Here is a 12,388-nt window from a genome sequence, read left to right on the forward strand (position 1 = left end):
GTGCTATCTCCCCTCAGTCTTCTCAAGGCTAAACATACCCAGTTCTTTCAGTCTGTCCTCATAGGGCTTGGTTTCCAGTCCCCTGGTCATCCTCACTGGCCTCTGAACCCATTCCAGTTTGTCTGCATCCTTCTTAAAGTGTGGTGTCCAGAATTTATTTATAAATAAATAAATAAACTGGATGCAGTGCTCAAGATGAGGCCTAACCAGCGCCGAATAGAGAGGAACGAATACTTCATGCGATTTGGAAACTACATTTCTGTTAATGGCCCCTAAAATAACATTTGCCTTTTTTGCAGCCACATCTCATGGCAAAAAAGGCAAATGGTATTTTAGGCTGTAGTATTGCTGAGCCAAGTATCCCCCATCTTATAACTGTGCATTTGGTTTCTTTTTCCTAGGTGTAGAACTTTGCATCTATCCCTGTTAAATTTCATCCTGTTGTTTTCAGCCCAATGCTCCACTCCAGTCTATCAAGATCTCTTTGAATTTTGTTTCTGTCTTCTAACATATTAGCTATCATTTTGTATCATCTGCAAATTTGATAAGCATTCCCTGCATCTCCTCATCCAAGTCATTAATAAAAATGTTGAAGAGCACTGGACCCAAGCCCAAGCCCTGCAGTACCCCATGTGTTCCTCCCCCCCCGTTTGTGAAGGAACCATTGATAAACACTCCTTGAGTATGAGTTTGGCAGGATTTGTTCTTGATAAATTCATGTTGGCTTCTAGTAATCACTGCATTGTTTTCCAGGTGCCTACATACTGACTCCTTTATAATCTGCTCCAGAATTTTCCCAGGGATTGATGTCAGGCTGACTGGTCTGTAGTTCCCTGGTTCCTCCTTTCTTCCCTTTTTGAAAATAGGGACAACATTAGCTCTCCTCCAGTCATCCGGCACTTCACCAGTCCTCCATGATTTTGCAAAGATAATAGACAGTGCCAGTACCTTCAATACTTTAGGATGCAGTTTATCGGGCCCTGGAGATTTGAACTCGTTCAAAGTGATTAGGTATTCCTTGACCATTTGTCTATCAATCTCAAGCTCCAATCCTGCCCCTTCTACTTCATGTTTCCCGGGAGGGTCATAGGCCCTTTGTTGGGAGAAGACTGAGCCAAAGTAGGAATTGAGCACTTCTGCCTTTTCTTTGTCATCTGTTCTCATTTTGCCGTCCTCACTGAGTAGCTGTGCCACCATTTCTTTTCTCTGGATGTACCTGAAGAAAGCATTTTTGTTGCTAAATCCCAGCTCATTCTCAGCTTTAGCCTTCCCTGCAATTCCATGCTACCTGTCTGTACTCCTCCTTTGTGGCCTGACCTTCCTTCAACTTCCTATACGTGTCATTTTTTGTTTTGTTTTCAGGTCCTCTCTAAGCTTTTTGTGAAGCCACATTGGCTACTTCTGCTGTCTTCCCCTTTTTTGCCTTGATGAAATTGTTTGCCATTGTGCCTTTAGAATTTCCTTTTTTAGAAACTCCCACCCATATTGGACTCCTTTTCTCATTAGGGTTGCTTGCCATGGAACATTACTTACCATTGTTCTGAGTTTATTAAAATTATTATTATTATTATTATTATATTATATTATATTATATTATATTATATTATATTATATTATATTATATTATATTATATTATATTATATTATATTATATTATATTATATTATATTATATTATATTATTATATTTATTAGTCGCCCATCTGGCTGGTTGACCAGCCACTCTGGGCGACGTACAAGATAAAATACATTGAACATTAAAAAATTAAAATTTAAGAACCCAACAGTAAAACTTAACCCATTCCAAAGGCCTGCCGGAAAAGCCAAGTCTTTAAAGTCCAGCGGAAGCTCATCATAGAAGGGGCATGGCGGAGATCATTTGGGAGAGAATTCCATAGGGTGGGGACCACTATTGAAAAGGCCCTCCCTCTGGTACTCACCAGCCTAGCTGTTTTAACTGGTGGGATCGAGAGAAGGTCTTCTGAGGCTGATCTTGTTGAGCGGCATCCCTGCCGATGCTGGAGGCGCTCCTTCAGATAGACTGGTCCAAAACCGTATAGGGATTTAAAGGTTAAAACCAACACCTTGAATTGGGCTCGGTAAGCAACCGATAACCAGTGCAACTCCTTTAACACTGGAGTGATATGATCCTGCCGGCAGCTGCCTTTGATCAGACGAGCCGCTGCATTCTGTACCAGTTGCAGCTTCCGGACCGTTTTCAAGGGTAACCCCACGTAGAGCGCATTACAGTAGTCTAGGCGAGAGGTGACCAGGGCATGTACTACCGGTGGGAGCAGATGGTTGGGAAGGTAGGGGCGCAGCCTCCATATCAGATGGAGTTGATACAGCACCGCCCGGATCACAGCCGAAACCTGAGCTTCCATGGACAGCTGGGAATCAAGGATGACCCCCAGGCTGCGGACCTGGTCTTTTAGGGGCAAACAAACCCCATTAAGCACCAGGTCTATATCCCCCAACCCTCCCTTGTCTCCCACAAACAGTACCTCGGTTTTGTCTGGATTCAGTTTCAGCTTATTCCTCCCCATCCAGCCACTCATCGACTCCAGGCACTTGGACAGGGTTTCTACAGCCAACCTCGGTGAAGATTTAAATGAGAGATAGAGCTGCGTGTCATCCGCATACTGATGACACTGCAGCCCAAATCTCCTGATGATCGCCCCCAGCGGCTTAATATAGATGTTAAACAACATCGGAGAGAGGATGGAACCCTGTGGCACCCCGCAAGTGAGAGGCCAAGGGTCCGAAACCTCCTCCTCCAATGCTACTCTTTGGTACCTACCGGAGAGGAAGGAGTGGAATCACTGCAATACAGTGCCTCCCACGCCTAACCTCTCCAGGCGGTCCAAGAGGATACCGTGGTCAACGGTATCAAAAGCCGCTGAGAGATCGAGGAGGACAAGGAAGGTGCCTTCGCCCCTATCCCATGCCCTCCTCATATCATCTACCAAGGCGACCAATGCTGTTTCAGTCCCATGTCCAGGCCTGAAACCCGATTGAAATGGATCCAGATAATCTGCTTCCTCCAAGTGCGCTTGCAACTGCTTTGCCACTACCCGCTCAATTGCCTTGCCTAAGAATGGCAAATTTGAAACTGGGCGGAAGTTATTCAAATCTCGAGGGTCCAAGGAGGACTTCTTTAAGAGTGGTTTTATTATTGCCTCCTTGATGCTGATGGCATTACTCCCTGTTCAAGTGAAGCATCTTACTATCAACCAGTCCAAATCTAAAGTTATGATCTGTGGGAAATTTAGGAAAGTTAAAAATAGCTGGCCTTTAAACAGGGTCACTCTTGAACAAGTTCCCACCTTTAAATATCTGGGTGTACACTTATCCAATAGATTATCCTGGACTTTACAAATCAAGGCAGCGGCTCTAGTTGGGTCTCGAGCTCTAGGTTCAGCTAAAAAGTTCTTTTTTACACGGGGGGGCAACTTATTCCCCCGCTGATCAAAATATTTAAAGCAAAAATACTCCCCAAAATCCTATATGGAGTTGAACTTTGGGGAAACATGGCCAGAACTAAACTTGAATCTATTCAGAACATTTTTTTGAGACAATTGCTGGGCCTCCCACAGGGGACCCCGGCAGCCCATCTCAGAGCAGAATTGGGTCTGCCTTCAATACAAGCACGTATAGATCTAGCATTATTAAGATTCTGGCTTCGTCTTAATGACATGGACGGCGCCTCTTTGGCCAAGCAGTGTTGGCAAGAACAAATGCAGTCTGTCGGAGCTGCCACAGAGTGGCTGTCCATTTTTTCCAAATACGACCTCTCCCCTGCTAAGCTAGTGGAGCTCAGTAACACCGCTCTTCGCAATTGGATTTTCAACCATGATGCAGCTCAGGATCGAACATCCATTGAGTTGGCCTCCTTTTCCAGATGGTATCCTACCATCAAACTTTACCACTACATGTCAAATTATTTAGCAGCCATAGATAGACCCTTCATTAGAAGAGCCTTTACAGCTCTCCGCTTTCAAACCATGCCTACGGCCTATCTTGAGGGATGGTTTCGGGGTATTCCAGTAATCCAGCGCCAATGTATATATGGCTGCAATGACATTGAAGAGATCGTTCATTACTTACTTTACTGTCCACTCTTCGATGACCCTAGACAGAAATTTCTTTTTCCCATTTTAAATCTCTTAAGACCTTGTTCTGACAGAGAAATGATATTTGCGCTTTTATCTGATGATTCCAACTTTGTGACCATTGCGGCCGCTAATTTTGCAGTTGCAGCTCTCAAACTAAGAGAGTCCTTCGCCGAAAAGACAAATGCCCAGCCAAGCTCTACATGAATCGTTATGTCATGTTTTGTAAATTTTATATATGTATATACCTTGCATTTTATTCTTGTTTGTATCTTGCACATGGCCTATGGCTAATTCTGCAATAAAGTACCTACCATTTACCACCAGCTTGATCCCCTCGCACAGTTTATCTTTACAGCTCATAATGAGCCATGATGGGCAAGGATCAAGTAAGCAGGTGGTTGGCTTTAAGGTTGAAAGCACCTTGTCCACTTCATCAGAAGGAAGAAGCTGGAACCGATCCCACACCACCAGAGCAGCACTGGTCACCTCTGGCTCACTCACTGTATCCACAGCGTATGGAATAGCACTTTTGATACGATCGATTTTCTCCGTGAAGTGCTTTGCAAATTTGTCACAGGTGACCTTATCATGTTCCATTGGTTCCGGAGCAACTGGACCGACCAGGCTCTGGACCACTTGGAACAGTCTCCTGGGACAGCACTCTGCAGATGCAATAGAAGCAGCATAAAAATCTCTTTTTGCTGCCCTTATTGCCACATGATAGGTTGCCGCTGCAGCTCTAACATGTGTTCGATCATCATCAGAGCGAGACTTCCGCCACCGGCGCTCTAGCCGTCTCACCTCCCGCCTCAGAATTCACAACCGTGGGGTAAACCACGGTGCCGTCTGAGTTCTATTCAGGGGGAGAGGGCGTTTTGGAGCCACCCGGTCTAATGCTCCGGTGATTGCAGTATTCCAACCTTCCACCAGGGCCTCAGCCGAGTGGCTGTGTGCCAGCTCCAATAAATCCCCAAGCGCGTTCAGGAATCCATCAGGATCCATCAAACGCCTGGGGCGGACCATCTTAATGGGTCCTCCACCCCCACGGAGGGTTTGTGGCATTGAAAAGTCTACCTTCACCAAATAGTGGTCTGACCATGACAAGGGTATGATGGAAGTATTCCCAATTTTCAGATCACTTCCCTCCTCTCCCGAGACAAACACAAGGTCAAGTGCATGCCCGGCTACATGGGTGGGCCCCATAGAAATAAGGTGCAGCTCCCAGGAAGCCATGGTTTCCAAGAAGTCCTGAGGTGCCCCAGTGAGAGTGGCCTCCGAATGCACATTGAAGTCCCCCAATACCAAAAGGTTTGGGGACTGCGCCCGTACATCCGAGACCACTTCTAGCACCTCGGCCAGGGAATCCGTCGTGCAGCGGGGTGGACGGTACACGAGCAGAATCCCTAAACTGCCCTTTGGGCCCAACCTCCAGTACATGCAATCTGCCACCCTGGTCTCACAGAGAGGAGGTCTGGTGAAAACCAATTGGCTTTCCTGAAGCACACATATGGCTACTCTCAGCTTTTGCTTCCTTTATAATCAAGAACTCAAGTATAGCATGATCACTTTCCCCCAGAGTTGGCAAGCAGCTTCCGATTGCTCTCCTCCTTTCTACTGGCCTTTATTATGTCGTTGCAAATGGTCCTTTATTTTCTTTTCCCCCTAACTCATGCACAAAACCTTTACATTGCTCAAAGATTTGTATTTCAGCTGTTTCCTACCCACCATTGGCAGGGATAACACAGATATTCGCACTTCTGTTTCTTTTTTAAAGGTATGTACTGCAGCTGGTAGAACAGACTTAGCATGCTCAGTCACCTAGCAACCAGAAAGAGTGGAAATGTATAATTAGAGGGTGGGGCCACAAGGAAACAGCAAGACTAATCCTTCCCAGAGGAACTTCTACTTGTGTGAATGGGAAAAAGTGATTGGCAGCTAACATTGAGCAGGAACTGTTGATGGTACAAATCTTTTATGAAGGTAAATGCAGTGTATTTCCTATGAAGAAATGCTCCCATGTAGATGAGCCCTATATTACTGGGTCCCATTGGAACTGTTCTCTCAGTTCCTCTTACTGTGCACAAGCCTTTGTTAGTTGTTACCACCAAGTTTACATCTCCCTCCCCCTTAGGATTCAGTTTAAAGCTCTCCTGATGAAGTTCTCCATACTGTGGCCAAACACATTCTTCCCAGTCCTTGTCAGATACAGCCCATCACTTGCAAGCAGTGCATCTTCCAGGAAGCTTAGCCTGTGGTCCCAGAATCGAAATCCCTCTTGTCAGCATCAGTTTCGTAACAAGTCATTCACCTGGAGTATTTTTCTTTCCCTTTCTACTCCTCTTCTAAGTACCGGAAGGAAGGATGGATGAGAAAACTCTCTAGGCCTCAAAGTACTTGAATTTTCTTCCGAGAGCTTCCAAGTCTGACATGGTTTTGTTGTAGCTCTGCTTGACATTATCATTCGCTCCCACATGGATGAAAAGAAAGGGATATCTGTTAGTGGGATTTATGAGTGATGGCAACCCTTCCGTCACACCTCTAATCCAACCTGCAAGGAGAGAGCATACCTGGTGAGCCCATGGATCTAATCAGCATTCTTGGGTTTCCATCCCATACAGAAGGGAATCTCCCACTTCTACTACTCTTCTTGTTGTGGGGTGTGGTTTCATTACCCCTGCTTGACTGAGCTTCAGCCTCTCGCTTGCTGTCGCGTGGGGTCTCCTGTAATTCTTCCTGTGCAAACTGTCCTCCAGTTTCATCCTCAAGTGCCTGGAAGTGGTTCTGTAGTTCCAATGGTGAAGGGTGTCTCATAGCTCTTCCGTTCCAAACTGTCACCCTTTTCCACAGAGTTTCCTCATATTCATTGTTGCTCTCCACAACAGTCTCCTCTTCTGCTTCAACTTCCTGTTGTCCTTCCATCTCCTGTACTTCTCTTTGCTGTTGTTCCAACATTCTATCTGTCAGTTTTGGTTCTCTTCAATTTCTCCTTTTTCCAGTCTTAAATTCAGTTCTCTACATTTCCGCAGCAATTTGCATTTTTTTCATGAAAATTCTTTAGCATTTTCTCCCAATAGGCAAATTTACGTCTTCAGTTTCAACTAATATGCACATTTTTGCAAGCAATTTATCTTAATACAATGTCTTTTGTGGGTTTTTTTATTAATATGTTTGTTTTTATATACATTTCTCCTTAATACATGCATTTTTGTAAACATTGTTTGGAAAACTGCATTGCAAAATTTGGATATGTGTGACTTTTAAAGGATGTTTCAGTTCTCATATTGTTTTGGGAAGTGTGACTTTGATCAATTCAGCTTTAAATGCAAACTGCATTGAATTTCTCCCAAATCTCTAATTGCCATTAGCACATTGTATGGCTTTTATGCACTTTTGTGGAATCACTGTCCACACATACAGGCCCAGCACCAGAGGGTAGCCAGGCTGGGCACTGGCTGAGCGCCCCTGTGGCTGAGAGGGGCCCCTGATGCTGGGGATGGGTAGATGTAGCTCCTGCTCTGAGATACATGATAGCATCGGGTCATGGATCATGCACCCTGCAACACGATGCTAGCATGGATTGCGGAAAAGGAACCACCCTCCTAGGAAACACCCTTCCCCCTGCCAGCATGGGCTTAAAATAGGCCTGGCCATGCCACTTCCTGTGTTGCCACATTAGTGTGCCAGTGTGCTATGTTGCCACTGCTGAGGGCCTTCTACAGTCTAGAAGCTACAGTCTACAGCTCTGGGGATCTTCACAGCTCAGCATCTTGTCTCCCAACAGTGAACAGGCGCGAGTGTTTCTGAATAGCATGGGGGCAAGGCATTTTGAAGTAATAGTTGTGTGTCCAAATGGACACCTAGTCCTAGCTTTTGGACACCCAGCGGACACAAATGGACACATGTAATTTAATCAATGAACCAAGAACACAAATTCATATTGGAAACCACTGAAACACTGACTAGAGGCATGAAAGTAGTGAAATTGAATAGAAACAGTAGAACAGTGTACAGTAACTCTCAGTCTATCTGAAGGAGCGCCTCCAACATCATCAGGGATGCCGCTCATCAAGATCAGCCTCAAAAGGCCTTCTCTCTATCCCACCAGTTAAAACAGCTAGACTGGTGAGAACTTGGGAGAGGGCTTTTTCAATTGTGGCCCCCACTTTGTGGAATTCCCTCCCAAATGATCTCCGCCATGCCCCCTCTATGATGAGCTTCCGCCGGGCCTTGAAGTCCTGGCTCTTCAGGCAGGCTTTTGGGGTGGGTTAGGTTTTATTATTGTTGTTGAGATTTTTAATGTTTTAATGTATTTGTATGCTTTTATTTTGTACGTTGCCCAGAGTGGCTGGACAGCCAGCCAGATGGGCGACTAATAAATTTAATAAATAAATAAATAAGGTTATGACAAACCACCAGTCTTTCTGAAAAACAGTATCTTAATAATGTCTCTCTCCCTATAGACTTTGATGTCTAGATCTCTGTATCTTTGTTGTTTGTTTGGTGTGGGTCATGTGCAGCAGTTTTTAATTTTCATTTGCTTTTTAATTCATGTATTTACTAGTGGGTGGGCAGGCTAATAAGATTTTTGCTAGGCATTTAAATGTATTTGCAGGGCTGTATTCACTCCCTTTGTTGTGTGTGTTTTTCTGTTTCATCTACTTTTGCCTCAATCCAAATGTCATGGCTTGTGCATGGTAGAGAGGCTTCCATGTGCAAGCCATTTAAGTGAAAAAATGGACAGCCACTAACAATTCCTTAAAAATGCCTTGCATGGGGGAAACAAATGGTCTCCTCTTCCCTTCCATTTAGTCTAGGAGCAGGGCAAGTATGCAAAATGGGGGTACCTGGATATTTAAACATCCCCTCCCCTGCTCAAATAGAACCCCAATTCAAGGTGGACTCGCAGCTTCTCATGTGAGCAGGCCTATCCCTAAACTTGGGTTTGTAGATGACTTCTGCTATTACTTGCCAGTCCACCTTCCTTCCCCAAGCAAAAAATAGTGAGGAAAAGGAAGAAGACGGTGGCAGAATTCTCACAGTAAAGCTCCAGGATGCCGGGGGGGGGAGGGAAATGACGCTCCTTTGCATCATTTACCTTGTGGAGGTTTCTCCTGTTTTGAGGCAATTGAACACTGCCTACAGCCCCCTTCACTAAGGTAAAGCTTTTGGAGCTTGGGGAAGGAGGTGGCACAGAGGGGGTGTTTGGCAGCAAAACTGAAATTTTCCAGTGGTTATAAATGAATGTTTGAAAAGCCTGTGGAGGCTTTTTGAGTGATCAGAATGACCATGTTAAAATCCCTATTTATTTCCAGGCATTCAAACTCAGCCCCTGCAAATTATCTGTGGTTCTGTTTCAGGTAACGTGGCCACTTACACATCATCAAAAGGAAGGGCAAAAGGGGACACCAGTTTGCACACAATATGTACACACTAGTTTATATGTATAGATGCACATTTAGAAGTAATTACTACAATTTAAGCAGAAATACAGTACATCTCACCCTAGCAGGAAAACCTGTGAGCAGGTGACCTGCTGTGTGCCTGCTCAGTCTGCTGTCCTGGTGCTCACTGTGGACAGGCAACTTCAAAGCCCCTTGATCCTCTCCCTCCGTAAGAGTCCCTTCTCTTTAAAATGGACCTTGGACCAGATGGCCCTTCAAATGGAGGATGCCTTCAAGCACAGGACCGTCCTCTCACACAGCTCTTTGAAAAGGGGGCTGTCCTCTTAAAATAGGACACATAAACACCTTTCTTTCAACCTTTAAGAGATTTCTTCTTTGGGGTGTAAATAAGATTTCTGACTGGGTGATGTGGCTGGCATCCAGAGGCATGTGGAGAGTCCTGGAAAGGGGTTTGTATAGTTTCTGACTCACACAGTAACTCTGTGCTGATGAAGAGGAGTCAGCCACTGTCATGAGCCCCATGGAGAACTCTTGACAGAGAGGCTCCAATAAGGAGGAAGGCTGGGATCCAAGTGAAGGTTCCAGGTTTGCAGGAGGGGGTCGGCAAAGAGAGATGGGATCCAGGAGAAGGTCCCAGCGATCTGCAAGACGTTGGCAACTTTGGGAAAGGGCCCAGTGATCTGTTGGGCAGGCTATATCAGAAGCCCATGAGATAGGCAACTGTCCCTCCACCCCTCCTCCAGAGAGTTCTCTGCTTCCCAAATTGCTCCTGATCCACCTTCTGGTGAGACGTGCTGGTTGAGTGGCAAGAGAGTGTGGAGGTGTAGCTGCTGGACAAGCTGACTGGGACGACCCTACCGCCGTTACCAAGGATGTGTTGCAGGATGCACAGGTGCATACAGGTTGAACCTGCTGTTCAACCTACCCATAGAAGCAAAGCCTTTGCTCGCCCTGTCCTGATCCAAGAGACAGCTCCCACACAAGTGGGGTCTCCTCCCCAGTTCTAGTTAAAGTAATTCTGGGGATGTGTCCAACTGTTGTGAAAATGTCTCTCTGTGTGTAGCCATGCCTAGAGATGCTTGAGTGGAACTTAGAAACGGTATGATCTGTTATTTGCTGTATGAACCATGTTCACTTTAAGTTCTTCAATAAAGAAAGGAAGAAGAAATAGTCCAGTGTTCCTGGGTCTGACACCACAGGGCAGGACAGCCACTCTGGTTTTCATCAATGTAGGCCAACAGGGGACCAAATGAAATAATTTACTGACGTTGCGCCCTTCCCAAACTAGAGGCATTTTATGCACTGAGAACTCTTAAGAAGGTATTGAACTGTCAGACCGTTGTTTCGTTACTAGCACTATTTCTCAGGGGTTAGGAGTCTTTTTTTTAGCTGGATAGATGTGGGAATGTGAACCTTGGGCCTTCTGTCTGCAGACCATGCACTCAATGGTGGATGGTGCCCATTGGGACTGGGGGGGATGGGCAGAAGGCATGGAGGCCAACAGTAGATGGAGCCAGTGACAGGCAGAGCCAGCTAATAGTAGATTTGCTCCCATCCTCCTCCCTGCTAAGGAACCTGGCATGCTAGACTGGTTTCAAGAAGGCAGACTGGCTAAGGGCAGCCTGAGTTTGGTGAGACAGTGCCCCATTCATCCTCCTAGACCAGCTTTCACTGCATGTGCTCTACCACTGAGCTTCCCCCTCTCCCCCACTGCAATAAGGTTGGCCAATATTATAATGGTTGCTAAGTGTTCTATTATTAGACATCAAAACTAGGCAGCATGTGTGTGTGTGTGTACAAAGTGAGAGTACACCAATGATAACACCATTTCTCTGTTTATTTTCTTGTAATTTGTAAATCATGTTGCAGCAACATCCATCCAAATAACCATGCTCTTTGTTACGGTGATTTGTATTTTCCAGCAAATCAAATGTTGAACAGCTACATGCAAAGATAATTCAGTTCTAATTTTGATCAAATTAGGCTGCTTTTAAAATGTTTTATGGGAAGCTCTCTGTGCTAAGCCAATTGAGCAAATTGCATAATTACTATGTCGTGCTAAAAATGTGGGTTTATACTAATTGTATTATAGATTCAGTTCTTTGGAGTCTTGCCACTGTACATGCTAGATTATGGTTCCCTCTGGAGCTGAATCATTTGGCACCTGATTGCACTCATTATTGCTGAACTTCAAAGTTGTAATGCAGCAAAAATGCAAATTTTTAGCCTCAACGTTATTTTAAGGACAAAAAGGTAAAATGCGCACATGAAATTTGTTCTGTCAACCATACATATATGGAGGTGGGAGGAAGTGGGTCTGCAATGGGAAGGAATTCCACATGGTGGAGGCTGGTGGCTCCAATGCCAGTGGGACAGTGAATCTGCTTTAGGATTTAGTCTTTCAGGACTTTGGACAGCTCCTCAAAAGTTCAGACTAAAACCCAGAGTGTATTCACTGGCCCACTGATTTCAGAGCCACCAGTCTCCACTGTTCATACTGTTGGTGGTGGGCACACCCTGAGGGCCATGGCTTTTTTTGTACCCTTGCTGGCTGAACCTGACACAAGATTGTACCATTAAGAAGGTCTCCTCAGTAGATATTTGGGATTATAAAGAGGCACAAGGGGAGACATGGTCTCTAACTAATGGCAGGCTTGAGTGGTTTAGAGCTTTGCAGATTATTCTAAGCAGTGCTTTTAATTGTGTTTAGAAGATCATAAGGAGCCAGTGAAGAGAGCTTATAGCACTGGGATGAAATATATTTCACTTTAGTGGATAATGGCCAAGTGACATTCAAAGTTCCTTCATATATGGTATTTCTTCTATATGGAGAAGATTTAAGTGGAAAAAACTAAACAAACCAGGCACATTC

The 12,388-nt window shown here is 45.0% G+C and overlaps 1 protein-coding gene across 6 annotated transcripts in view; it reads right to left on the reverse strand.

Moving 5' to 3' along the window:
- The window catches only part of CHST8 (carbohydrate sulfotransferase 8), a 395,568-nt gene that overhangs the window by 191,220 nt on the left and 191,960 nt on the right, over positions 1-12,388 (reverse strand). The gene's annotated exons all lie outside the window — the stretch shown is intronic.

The sequence above is a fragment of the Rhineura floridana genome, chromosome 13, assembly GCF_030035675.1.
Source record: "Rhineura floridana isolate rRhiFlo1 chromosome 13, rRhiFlo1.hap2, whole genome shotgun sequence".
Classification (NCBI taxonomy): Eukaryota; Metazoa; Chordata; class Lepidosauria; order Squamata; family Rhineuridae; genus Rhineura; species Rhineura floridana.